General features: G+C 42.7%; 1 long non-coding RNA gene across 1 annotated transcript; it reads right to left on the reverse strand.

The window, feature by feature from the left end:
* Positions 1 to 397: 397 nt before the first annotated feature.
* LOC135303454 (uncharacterized) lies at positions 398 to 10,920 on the reverse strand. Its single transcript, XR_010364927.1, has 6 exons — positions 10,771 to 10,920; positions 8,737 to 8,846; positions 2,067 to 2,193; positions 1,035 to 1,112; positions 875 to 966; positions 398 to 654 (listed from the first exon to the last, which is right to left on the reverse strand). It is a non-coding gene; the product is annotated as an uncharacterized LOC135303454 (long non-coding RNA).
* Positions 10,921 to 11,434: the final 514 nt, after the last annotated feature.

The following is an 11,434-nucleotide window of genomic DNA, read 5'->3' on the forward strand; positions in this document are numbered from 1 at the left end:
AAGAGAGATTGCAAGAAAGATGGGGACAGACTTTTTAGCGTGGCCCGTTGTTATAGGGTAAGAGGGAATTGTTCTAAACTAAAAGACAGTTAATTCAGACTGGATATGAGGAAGGAAAGTTTTACAGTGAGGGTGGTGAATCACTGGAACTGGTTGCATAGGGCAGTTGTAGATGAACCATCCCTGGAGATGTTAAAGGGCATATTGGGCGGGGCTCTGAGCAACCTGATGGAGTTGGAGATGTTCCTGCTTATCACAGGGCAGCTGGACTGGATCATCTTTTAACATCCCTTTGAAACCAAACTATTCTATTGTTCTGTAAGGGCACACACAAACCTTGTTTGGGAGGCTGAGACCTACAGCTGGAGGTAGACATATGGGCATCACTTTGTGTCAGTAAGATTTGTAGGAAATAGAGAATTACTTCAGAAAAGGGTTGTTTTGGTGTTTTTTTTAATGTTAGGGAGTACTGAAATGAAGCAATAAACACTATACAAAAAACATTAATAAAATTTTTTACGCTTTCCATTCAGTGCAAAGCACCTGAGAATTTTTTTCCAGCTGAAGATTCCTCCTGGTAAACCACACACCTGACAGAAGTCTCACTGGCTGCTGTGAAGTTGTTATGCTGACATAACTTCTGCAGATCAAACCCTGCCATTTGGAAATTACAGCTCTGACTCATAAAATAAATTCTCCCCATGCCTGGGCAGACCCCCAGTGGGTCTAAGCTGCCAAACTGCAGCTTCTGGCCAGACTGGGTTCCATTGTCTGGGCTGCACCTCAAGTGCCACAGCTGCACTTGAGTAAGCACGCTTGGTCATCCTTGGCTCCAGCCCAACTGGGAACAGTGTGGCTTTTTTTAATTACATACCTTTCTAGTATAAAAGCCTGGTAACTAATCCAGTCACTCTTGAAATTCAGTGGGAATCTCTTCACTGATGTCAGCAGTAATGGCAGCCCGCTCTGAAAGAGAAAACTAAATGAAAAAAAATATTAAAATGCACCAAGAAAGCAAGAAGTGGGATTCTCACCTGTTAAAGTTTTAAGTATCTCCAGACTCTAGACATCCTTGGACTTTTAAGTTCACTCATTCTTCTCTATTGAAGAGGCTACAGAACCCAATGAGAAGCAAAGGGTGTTATATTTCTTAGGCTACGTTAATTCTTTGCTCCAGAGAGCTAACTGGGCAACTACATCACAATTACAGGAAGCTGAATTCCTTTCACCACACCATGTCTGTCTGGATCTGGTATAACTGGTGGAGCTTTTCAAATACAAGCTACATGGAATCTGTAATTAATTACTTTCTCATTAACACTTGTGGCTGAGTGTACATCGTATGACTACTTGTATGTCGAGAACCTGACCCAGGAGGGCTATGAAATTCTGGGGCACAGTCTCATTTCTGAAGCATTCAAAATAGTAGAGAACTACATTAGATTTGCTTGTAGAGACTCTAAGCAGAATATTTCTAGGATTGTAGTAAAAAGTTACCTTTGTGGCATGTCTTTAATTACAACCATAACAAATGCCATCAGTAGGATTTATGCGCAGTGGGTTCAACGGGCACACAGAGAGCCTGGGTTTCTTACTCTTTCAGGGTGTCTCTCTGACTGACTCTTACCAGACCTCAAAGAAAGAACTGGCTCCTTTCCAGAGACATTTCTGGGGTGTTGGGAAGTACCTACCCTCCAACTACCAGGGACTCTGTCTGTAGGACAGAGGAGTGAACTATGAAGATTCATAAACATTTGAAAAGACTGAGATATGCTGAAGATGGCCACAAGAAAAGGGGGGAAAAGTGTCAAGAAACATCAGGCACTAAAAAGTGTAGTTATTTTGTAGCATAAAACAGAACAGAAATGTAATTTCTGTTTAATTCATTGGAGAAAAAAAACCACAACAAACAAACCACAGGTAGCAATCAAACTTTTTTTTTAATGTACAGATTCTAAAGAAATATTTGTGTCCTCTAGACTGCTTAGGATTCTGGGAGGAGGGTACTAAAAAAGCTTTTCTGATTAGATTTTGAGAGCTCCATGGAGAAAGAACCACACGTGTACCTAATTGCTTCCTTCCATCAATGCTTCTGCCCTTCACAGCACTCTCTGCTTCACTGCTGCCCATGCACACCTCAGGAAGAGATGGACCTCAAAGAGCCGTGACTCATGCCAGAACTGCCTTCACATGCTGAAAATGGAAAAGAGAAATTAAAAGCCAAATTTTTTAAAGCTCTTCCAGGTGCTAGTTGGTCAGCAGCAATAACCATCACAACACAAACAATTTCCCAGGAATTAGAGGCTCAAGGTTGCCTTTCAGGCCACAGGCTCTTCACAGCTTGTTACTAACCTGCTGGAAATTTCCTGAATTACTACTGCTACTGCCTAATTGTTTCTATAGGTGAGTTTTGTTTATTTGACAGGCTCTTATTAAAGCTATATGCATGACAGGCTTCTGAAACTGGGTAGGTGTTGCTTCTGGGCTAAAGCTTCTACTTTTTAACTCACTAAAAGTTAATTTGTGCATCTGAGTCATAAAGCCTCTTCAAATGGAAGTGTCAGAAAGAAGTTATTCCACATCCTTATGATCAAGTTTTCAAAAGAGGCCTTAGTTTAAGTCACATTGGGCCCCTGCACACAAGTCCAGGAAGAATGTACATATTACTTATGGGTGCTCCAGTTTACACCATAAGGAATACTACTAATTCTCTGGGCAGAATTGCAAGACTGCAAAAATGTAGTGATCCAAAGTTGTCCAATTTGGAGCAGTTACCCTGTCTGGTAATATTTGTCTTTCACTGAGACTGCCAATAGAATGGAGTTTAAAAAAGAAAAAAAAAGTCAGAATGGCCATATTTAACTGCATATCACAGCCAGCCTTGATGACAATAGTGTATTCTCATTAGTTATTCCCAGTTTCATTCAACAGCTCAATGTGCAGTGTCAGCCAGAAGAAGTACCCAATTGTTGAGCATCATCAGGAAGGGAATTGAGAACAATGCAGAGAGCCTGGTTTTGCCAATGTGTAAAACCCAGGAGCACCCACATCCTGACTGAGGCTTTTCACTGCTCTCAGCACTGCAAGAGGGACAGAATGGACTGAGGGAAGGTACCAAGAAGGGCAGGTAAAGAAATGTGGGTGATTGTGCAGCTGTCTTATCAAGGGACCCTTAAAAAACTGAGAGTTTTCAGTTAGGAGAGGAGAAAGCTTCCTGGAAATAAGATGAATGAAAAACTTGTTCACTAAATCCAATTTAACAGTCATAATACAGTGCTTTTGTACATGGCACGTGTGACTGCATGTGAAATATGTAGTCACAGCAGGTTTTAAAGGCAAACAGTATGAGCAGTTCCAAAACTTCACGGACACATTCATGGACAGTAAACAGGGAGAAGGCAGAGATGAGCCTGCAATGTTTGGATGCTGGGAATGGTCCTCAGAGAGCAGTAGGGTTTGTTTCTCTTCCTGAACAGAATCTCCTAATGCCACTGCTGGAGACAGGCTACTGGGTTGGGTGGATTCATCACTGACTGGGCAAGTAGAGCATTCCTTGACTACTGTTTACAGCCAAAACAGTGCAAAGCATAAGGATACACCATATAAAGAAACAAATGTATTAGCATGTGGCCTGCTGCCTCAGTGAGACAGGTAACATGTAACAGGGTGTGTTACTATTGTCCTTCACAAAGGAGGGAGGCTCTCTGCTGTGATATCAGACTAAGGTCTGAGATCTGCTCTGGCTTTGCTTTCCCTTGCAAGTCCTCAGATTCAGACATTATGGGACATCTGTGACCCACACATAATTCCAAATTAACTTCTGTCCTGTCCACAGCCCTGGAGTTATGGGAGCCCAAAGTGCTCTTTCTGGCTGACATTGCTCTGGCTCTTACTTACAGCACCTCAGACTTTCAAAGAGTCCTCCAGGCTTCCATGTACCATCAAACCCAGAAATGAGTCTTTTGGGAACAACTCTCAAGCAGATCTACAAGTGCCTTTAACACTACAACAGAGGAATTCTACACTAACCTCAGCAGCAGCTTTGGTGAAAAAAACAGTGAGTTGCCAAATGCCTCACCTGGTATCAATTTTTAAACTTCTTTTCTGCCTCTGTCAAGGTCAGGATTGAAGCACTCAAGAAGTATTTCATGTTCAGACTCAGATAGTCCTACCATCATGCAGGAATGTTTCAAATGTTGGATGTGGCTCTAACCTGGTTTCTGCTGCTGCAAGCCCTCCACAGCCTGTAGCTGCAGGGAGTACTGGCTGGAGACTGCTGGGTGGTATTTTACCTCCTAAACAGTACCTTTTTATTTTTTTCATTACAAGAAATTAAAGGTGCATTGAGCTGCTAGCAGAGACAGCTGTCAGATGGAGGGTAAAACAGGACATTCAAAGAAAACCTGTCACTTCTTACAAGAGAGAGGGAAGTTAACCTGACTTCTGGTCAGTCCAGGTTTGGGGTGGTTTTATTTTGACTGAGGGGGAGAAGTTTTTTTTTTGCTGTGGGGGCCAGCAAAGAGAAACTGAATTTTCTTTTTTTTTTTTTCCCTTACAAACTTCCAAGAGGTCTTTAAAGTGCCATAGCTGAAAATGACTTTTGGAAGTGGGTAATGCCTTCAGTCTCTTAAGTTCACTCAGTGGCCAGCTTCCTTTGTGTGGGAAGGCAGGTGAGTGGGAGGATATATTTCACATAGTAATTGAAGGGAAAATATGCATTAAAACCACACAGACTAGCACACTCCAAAGCATTGAGTCAGCTGCCCTGGCAGCCACGAGGGCCAGCTGTGTCCTGGGATGCCTCAGGCTCAGCATCAGCAGCCTGTCAGGGGAGGTGAGGTTAAGTGAGGTGATTGTCCTGTTCTGCACTGGTGTGGCTGTGTGCAGTTTTGGGTGCTAGAGTATAACAAAGATAGAGGGGTATTAGAAAGCATCTAAAGAAGGGCTATGAAGGTGGCAGAGGGCCTGGAGGTGAAGCTGGATGAGGAGCAGCTGAGGTCACTTGGTCTGTTCAGCCTGGAGGAGACTGAGGGGAGACCTCATTGCAGTTACAGCTTCCTCCTGAGGGGAAGAGGAGGGGCAGACTCTGATCTCAGTGGTGACAGTGACAGGACCCAAGGGAATGGCCTGAAGTTGAGTCAGGGTGCGTTTAGGTTGGATATCAGGAAAAGGTTCTTCACCTGGAACAGGTTCCCCATGGAGCAGCAAGCCTGACAAAATTTGGACAATGCACATGGTGTGATTTTGGGAGTTCTGCTCAGGGCCAGGAGCTGGATTTCTTGTGATCCATGTGGGTCCCTTCCCACACAGCAGATGCATGATTATACAGCTCTTGAGCTACTTCTAGCATAACAGAATCTCTTTGTAAGTGATTGGAGTTCAAACAGACACCAGCCTTTTAAACAGGTGATCTGCTACACGGGAATGAATGGACTCTGTTCCACTAGGAAGGAAGTTGTGGTCCTATAGCCTGTCTCACCAATGCAAGGTCCCATGCAACCACTTGGTTTCAGCCAGGAGTAATGTCATGGGTTGCAAAGGGCTCTAGCACAATAAATACACTTAGAGTTTTACTCAGATTTGCAGAACAGGCAAGAGGAAAGCCCTGCTCAATATTACCTGCCATATTACCAAAGGCCACAACCATAGCTCAGCTGCCCCATACAGGAGCTAGAGCTCTGAGGTAGCATGGAGAGCCAGGAAGCAGTGACTGGCAGGATTCTGGGAAATACCAGAAGCTGGCAGAAACATTTTCCCTTCTCCATCTGCCAGGTTTTTTTTGTCCTTGTCTCCAAGCTCATGAAAGAAAGGCATAATTTTTTCTCGGCATATAAAGTTCCAGCAGAATCACTTTCAATTACTATTTAAGTCCTATAAATGACACCATATAATCCAAATGAAATAACACCAAGCTAAACTTGGTGCTACAAAACATTACAACAGCTGAGTCTGCCCTTGATAATGAGTGAAATCACCTGCCTCCTAGAAACCAGCAGGTGTGTGCATGACAGGCAACCTCTGTCAAGGGCATTAGAAAAGAGAGTGGCTGGATACCTTATGTTGTCCAGAAGCCCCATCTGCCATGATCTCCCACAACACACCCTGCCATCTTTAAGCACTGAAACTTTAAAAAACTTGTCAGAAAAAACATGGTTGTGACACCACTTGCAAAAATATCATTGCTTAAACAGGACCAAGGTTTCCACATCAGAGGATTGTCATTCTAGAGTCATAGATGACTGCTGAAATCCCAATGTGACAGATATCCATTAAAGAAGGAAAAATTTAAAAGGTTAAAAATTAAATCCACTGAAATTCTGTGACAAAATGGGTCAGCCTCCTTTTCCCTTTCTTCTGACATTACAAATTGTGGTGGGAGGGTGGAGCACAGTTTGAATGCTGGGCATTTATAATGTTCTGCTTATTAGCAAAACCCTACCCCTACTCCCCTTCTACCCATAACATGGAGAAATGATGCAGAAATGCAGGTGTCTTCCAATTGTGATGCATGTCAACTACATCAGGAACTGGCTGCTTATGGACATCCTAGGAGAGCAATTAGCATCTTCAGGGCCATTTAACTTTGGGTCCATTGCAGAGATTGCCCCTAAAATATAGGCATGTCATCTTGTGCTTGTTCAACAGATGGTACTGAAGCATGAACTATTTTCATGGCAATGTACATTTGGCAATATCATAAAAGTGGGAGAAGCAGTTTTCTGAGCAATAAAACCACTGGCTGGAATGCAACTGGCCTGTTTTACACATAACCAGTATTTTCTGCACAAATGCCTGTTTTAAGGTAAACATCTCCTTTTTACAAAGGTATGCAAAAAATGACAGGAATCAAAGAGGCAAAAAGGAAGAGGTGAGACTGCATCCCTGAAGTGCTTGTATCCATCACTGTACATCAGGAAGATATGTTAAGGCTTCTCTTGGTGGATATCAGGTCCTATTTACTGTGCTCAAACTGCTGTAGTTGAATTGGGATAGTTTCAAGCAGCTTGGCAGCAACCCTTAGCTTAAACAGCAAGATGGCAAGAAGGTTAGGAAGATATTTTCCTGGGAAGAAAACAAAAGCTGACATCAAAAATTATCAGTTCACATCCTAGCTAGCATGGTTGAACTCCCTGGCTCTGAATTTGCATCCTTGCACTTGCAATTCTAATGCCTGGTGATGTGCTCTGATCTTTGTTGGTTTACTTGTCCTGTCTGACTGGAAATGGTGTTTTGGCAACAGCCTGCTATTTACTGTGGCACCACAGTCCTGAACATCCTTTAAGACATGCTGAGGCTTAGCTGGCCAGATCCTTGTGCTGGCCTTTCAACTCTCATTGAGAGCCAAGTGCCTAGCTTGATAGATCCTTTTCAAAAATCCCAGGTTCTAGGTTTTGGTAACATTTTTTAAAACATCTGTTTTTAAAACTAACTCCTTTCCTTCTAGCACTTCAACCCAGTCAGTGCTGTACAGCCTTCTGATGGTAATGGGAAAAGCTTTCAAACAAATGTTCACTAAACTCTAGTAAGTGAAATAAAATATACATCAAATAATGAATTAAATCATTCCATTTCCCTGTGTTCTTCTTGCATAAACATGATGCACCAACGCACTGCTTTTAGGATTATTAGTTTGTGTGTGCAATGATTCCACCTGTCATTCCTCAGTGTAACAGGCTGTTCTGAACAGCACTTCTGTTCTCCAGGAAAACAAGAGTCCAAAGGGCAAGGAAGTCACATCCACAACTAACAGTCACCAAGGAAGGTAAAGATCCTTCTAAAAACTGTTGGATTAGATTCAATCTGCTTCAGTGGGCATTCACCAGCAACAATCCAAATTAATTTTACAGCTGAGAGCTTAAAGGTTGGGTGAATAATCTGTCCTTTTAAAAGGGAAAACTTCCTTTTTCTGAAAGATCCTGAACTTTCCAGAGTGCATCTATACAGATATAAGCTGTTATAACAGCTTTAGAGGCTTATGAAAACAAGGAATAATTTGTCACTTTCTATACTTTACTCATTGCTGCAGAGCAGAGTAACTCCAAAACACACCTTGCAGAGGGGCAGTGGCTCCATGGACTATGTTCTCTGACAGAGGTGATGTGGTTTTGCAATCTTTTAGTCCCCATAAGGGCTTGACTAAGGAGCTGTACCTGTCACCTCTGTTGCTAGTTAAGAGATTAAGCACATAACTCCAGGTAAATACTATATGTGCTTCTACAGCAGTAGACTTGCTCAAATTAACTGTGTCACTGCAAAACTGCTCCTTTTTGGTGAGAAATAACAAATGGGAGAATGAAAATAGAGGGTGGGGGGAAAACAGATCTCAAGGGCATGGCAGAAAACTACTGCCTTATTTCTCCCTAGAACACATACCTCCATGTGATACCAAAGCAAGGAAATAAAGATTTGAAGCAGCTGATCAGAAATAAAACAAAAAAAAGCAAGGAAACATTGAAACTAGGGGTTTTTCTTGTTGAAGGAGCATTGCTGCTACTGCACTAAGCAGAGGCAGGACTCAATGTGTAGCAGCAAGCACTGCAGGAGAGGCCATAAGCACGTTGCATGGCTTTTCTGTCAGACTATGCTGTCATCTTTGACAGAGCAGACAGTGCTGAGGCTTTCTGCCAGGACTAAGCTCTTCACTCTCAGTTACTGGCTTCTTTGTGCTAATGCACTCTAAGAGTGACACTCAATGACAGATAGAGGGAAAAAAATCATTGTCATGGGAATACTCACCAGGCCTGTCTACTACAGCGATGTGACCAGCCTCGCCTGGCTCCCAGGCAGGTGGGTGTCTTGTAGTTTCAAAGCACTGTGTCCTTCTGAATGATTTCTAATTCCTGTAGCTGAGGAAAGCAAGAGATAATGGAAGATGTGCTTATGCTTCTTAGTGGTTATCAGAAGGAATTATAATGGGGCATTTTCAAAATTAATTCATTTCCTATATCCAGCATACTTAATTAATCTGGGGAATAAAACTGATTAAGTTTCTCTTCTAGAAAGCATACTTTTTCTTCACCAGAACTTGATCTTGCTTTTACTATTAATATATGGCTTGGTGAGATAACTACAACCCAATTTAAATTATTTGTTGCAGCATCACTCTTACCTAGTTTATAAGCCAGTTCTGATTCTACAAGGGGTATCTATCTCCACAATGCAGCAAGTCTTTTTCTAAAGACAGATGATTCAAAATTAAAGTTAAAACCGTTAATATGTTGACCTGAGTAGCCAAGAGATTCTGATTAATTATCAAAATTTTATTTGCTGTTCTCCTCTGCTCAAGAGGTCCTCAAGTTTTAACTTGCCCTGGTCTAAAGATACAGAAAGATTAATCTTGATTGTTGTCTGCATGCTCATTAGAAGTTTTGATTTTCTAAACAAGCCTTATAGATAAGAGAAATAACTTAGATTTTTGTTTAGAGGATTAAAGATTTGATGGAGTAACTCCTTCCCTTTCATATATTAACTCACTTTTCAGATGTGTGTCACTGGAGCTTGGTGCTGGATAAAAGCATGGGCTGAGGAGGAAGTTAAGACAGGCATAGGCAAAAGAAAAACAAGAGCTTTAGCAGAGAAACAGAAGATGTGAGGAATTTATTTAGCAGTCAGTGGTGGTGCTATTCCTTTCTACAGGGTTGCTGCCAAGAAGATTCCCTAATTTGCCTCCCCTTGTTCCTCAGCCCTCATTCCCTGGTCACAGAAGCCTATCATCCATGTCCTGTTACTTCTATAACTCATTTATCCACAAATGTGGGCCATGTTCCCTCTTGGTATCCCACTAGCTGCAGCACTTGCTCTGGCCATGCGAGCTTTACTGCCTCACCTAGGCTCTGCCATAAGAAGCTGGAACACAGCTGTTAGCCAGCAGATAATCTTGCTCTCAGGAGGTCCTGCCGGTCCCCTGCCCTCCCCAGACATCAGTAGGTAGCCACAATGCATTCTCTAAGGGACACCCATTGACTAGTAAAGCTAGTAAAGAAGTAGCAGCAGCCAAAATGCAGTGCAAAGTCTGATCTTGCTGCCAGACAACTATAAATAATCTCAATTTCTCTGATTTAATTTCACTTTGACTAGAGCAGCACCACCTTTAACAGTGTGACTGCCAGCTTCATGACAGGGTTTTTTTTTTTCTTTGCGGAAGCTCTTGCATTTGCGTCACAAGCGGGAAATACTAAAAGATTTTATTTTAAATGAAATATGGTTGGATCCTGAATCATGACCCAAAAGCTCCCTAAAGGATCATAACCTAGAAGGTGGGAGGGGTGAGGCAAAAAACACATGATAAGTTCTTCTTGTGATCTTTGAACACCTGGCTGAGCCAGAAGGAAAGTCTGGGGTTTGAGGAGCTTTTGACACTTTAGCAGTCACAGACTTTCATTCAGTCCTTTGTCATCTTTAACTTGGGTTGCAAATCAACATTCAAGATGCATGAGGTGAAGAAGGAACACCTCGAACTCTTAAGTTCCTGCCACTGTTAAAGCTGTTCAGTGCCTGAAACGCTGACCCTAAAAGCCTGGCCTGGCCAGACAGCGCTGTTTGGACAAGGAAAGTCTGTCCAGGTGCTTTTAATTACCAGGAAAATAGTTTTCCAGAAATAGCTTGCTGGCTGTTTGCCAGATCTATTTCTTCCGACAGGAAAAGCAAAATGTAAACATCCAGCACTTCATAACAGACCACAGAAACCCCTATCCAACTGGAGCAGGGATCTGGAAAGCCTGTGCTACCTTCTTGTCTCCTAACCCTGGGCAGAGTTATCCCACCACTCACCTTAGCAGCTTGCCATGGGGACATTGAGGGAGCTCCCTCACACTGCAGGAAATGTTGCAGTGCTGAGGAATCCACTGGTTCTTGGTACAGCAATGCTGCTTGGGAGAGCAGATCAAATAGGGAGCTACTGCCACACAAATGCTTATATAGCCCTTGGGTACTGCCAAAAGAGACCAGTCCTACCCAGCTGCCTCTTAGGGGCAGAACTGTGCCCACCTGAAACTGATTGAGAAGAAGGTGTTCTCTCATTTAGTCCTGTCTTTGGCATTTATTTATTTTTCAAACCCACTACTATGGCTGATGTCAGCTTTTCCTGAACTTAGGAACTAATTTTTAGTTATGTGACACTCTGCCTACAGGTGATAGAGGTACAGCGGTACCTCATGGTATCTCATATGTTGCTATATCTCCAAAGGCAGCTCTTTAGGGAGTATTTCACTTTCCCTTTCCTTGATCTGTGCCTGGAAAGGTCTTATAGGAGGCAGACCCCTGGGAAAAGTATCTCCTGATAACTCTAAGCATATGGGGAGGAAACAAAGTGTATTTTCTAGCTTCTGTCACCTATGCACAACTCTCTGGCAGGAAGAAGATGAGACAGAGAATGTTACAGTGAATAAATAGAGCTTCACTCTTTGCAGTAGCTGCCAGGCAGCTCATGGCTCCA

Source organism: Passer domesticus, chromosome 6, assembly GCF_036417665.1.
Source record: "Passer domesticus isolate bPasDom1 chromosome 6, bPasDom1.hap1, whole genome shotgun sequence".
Taxonomy (NCBI): domain Eukaryota; kingdom Metazoa; phylum Chordata; class Aves; order Passeriformes; family Passeridae; genus Passer; species Passer domesticus.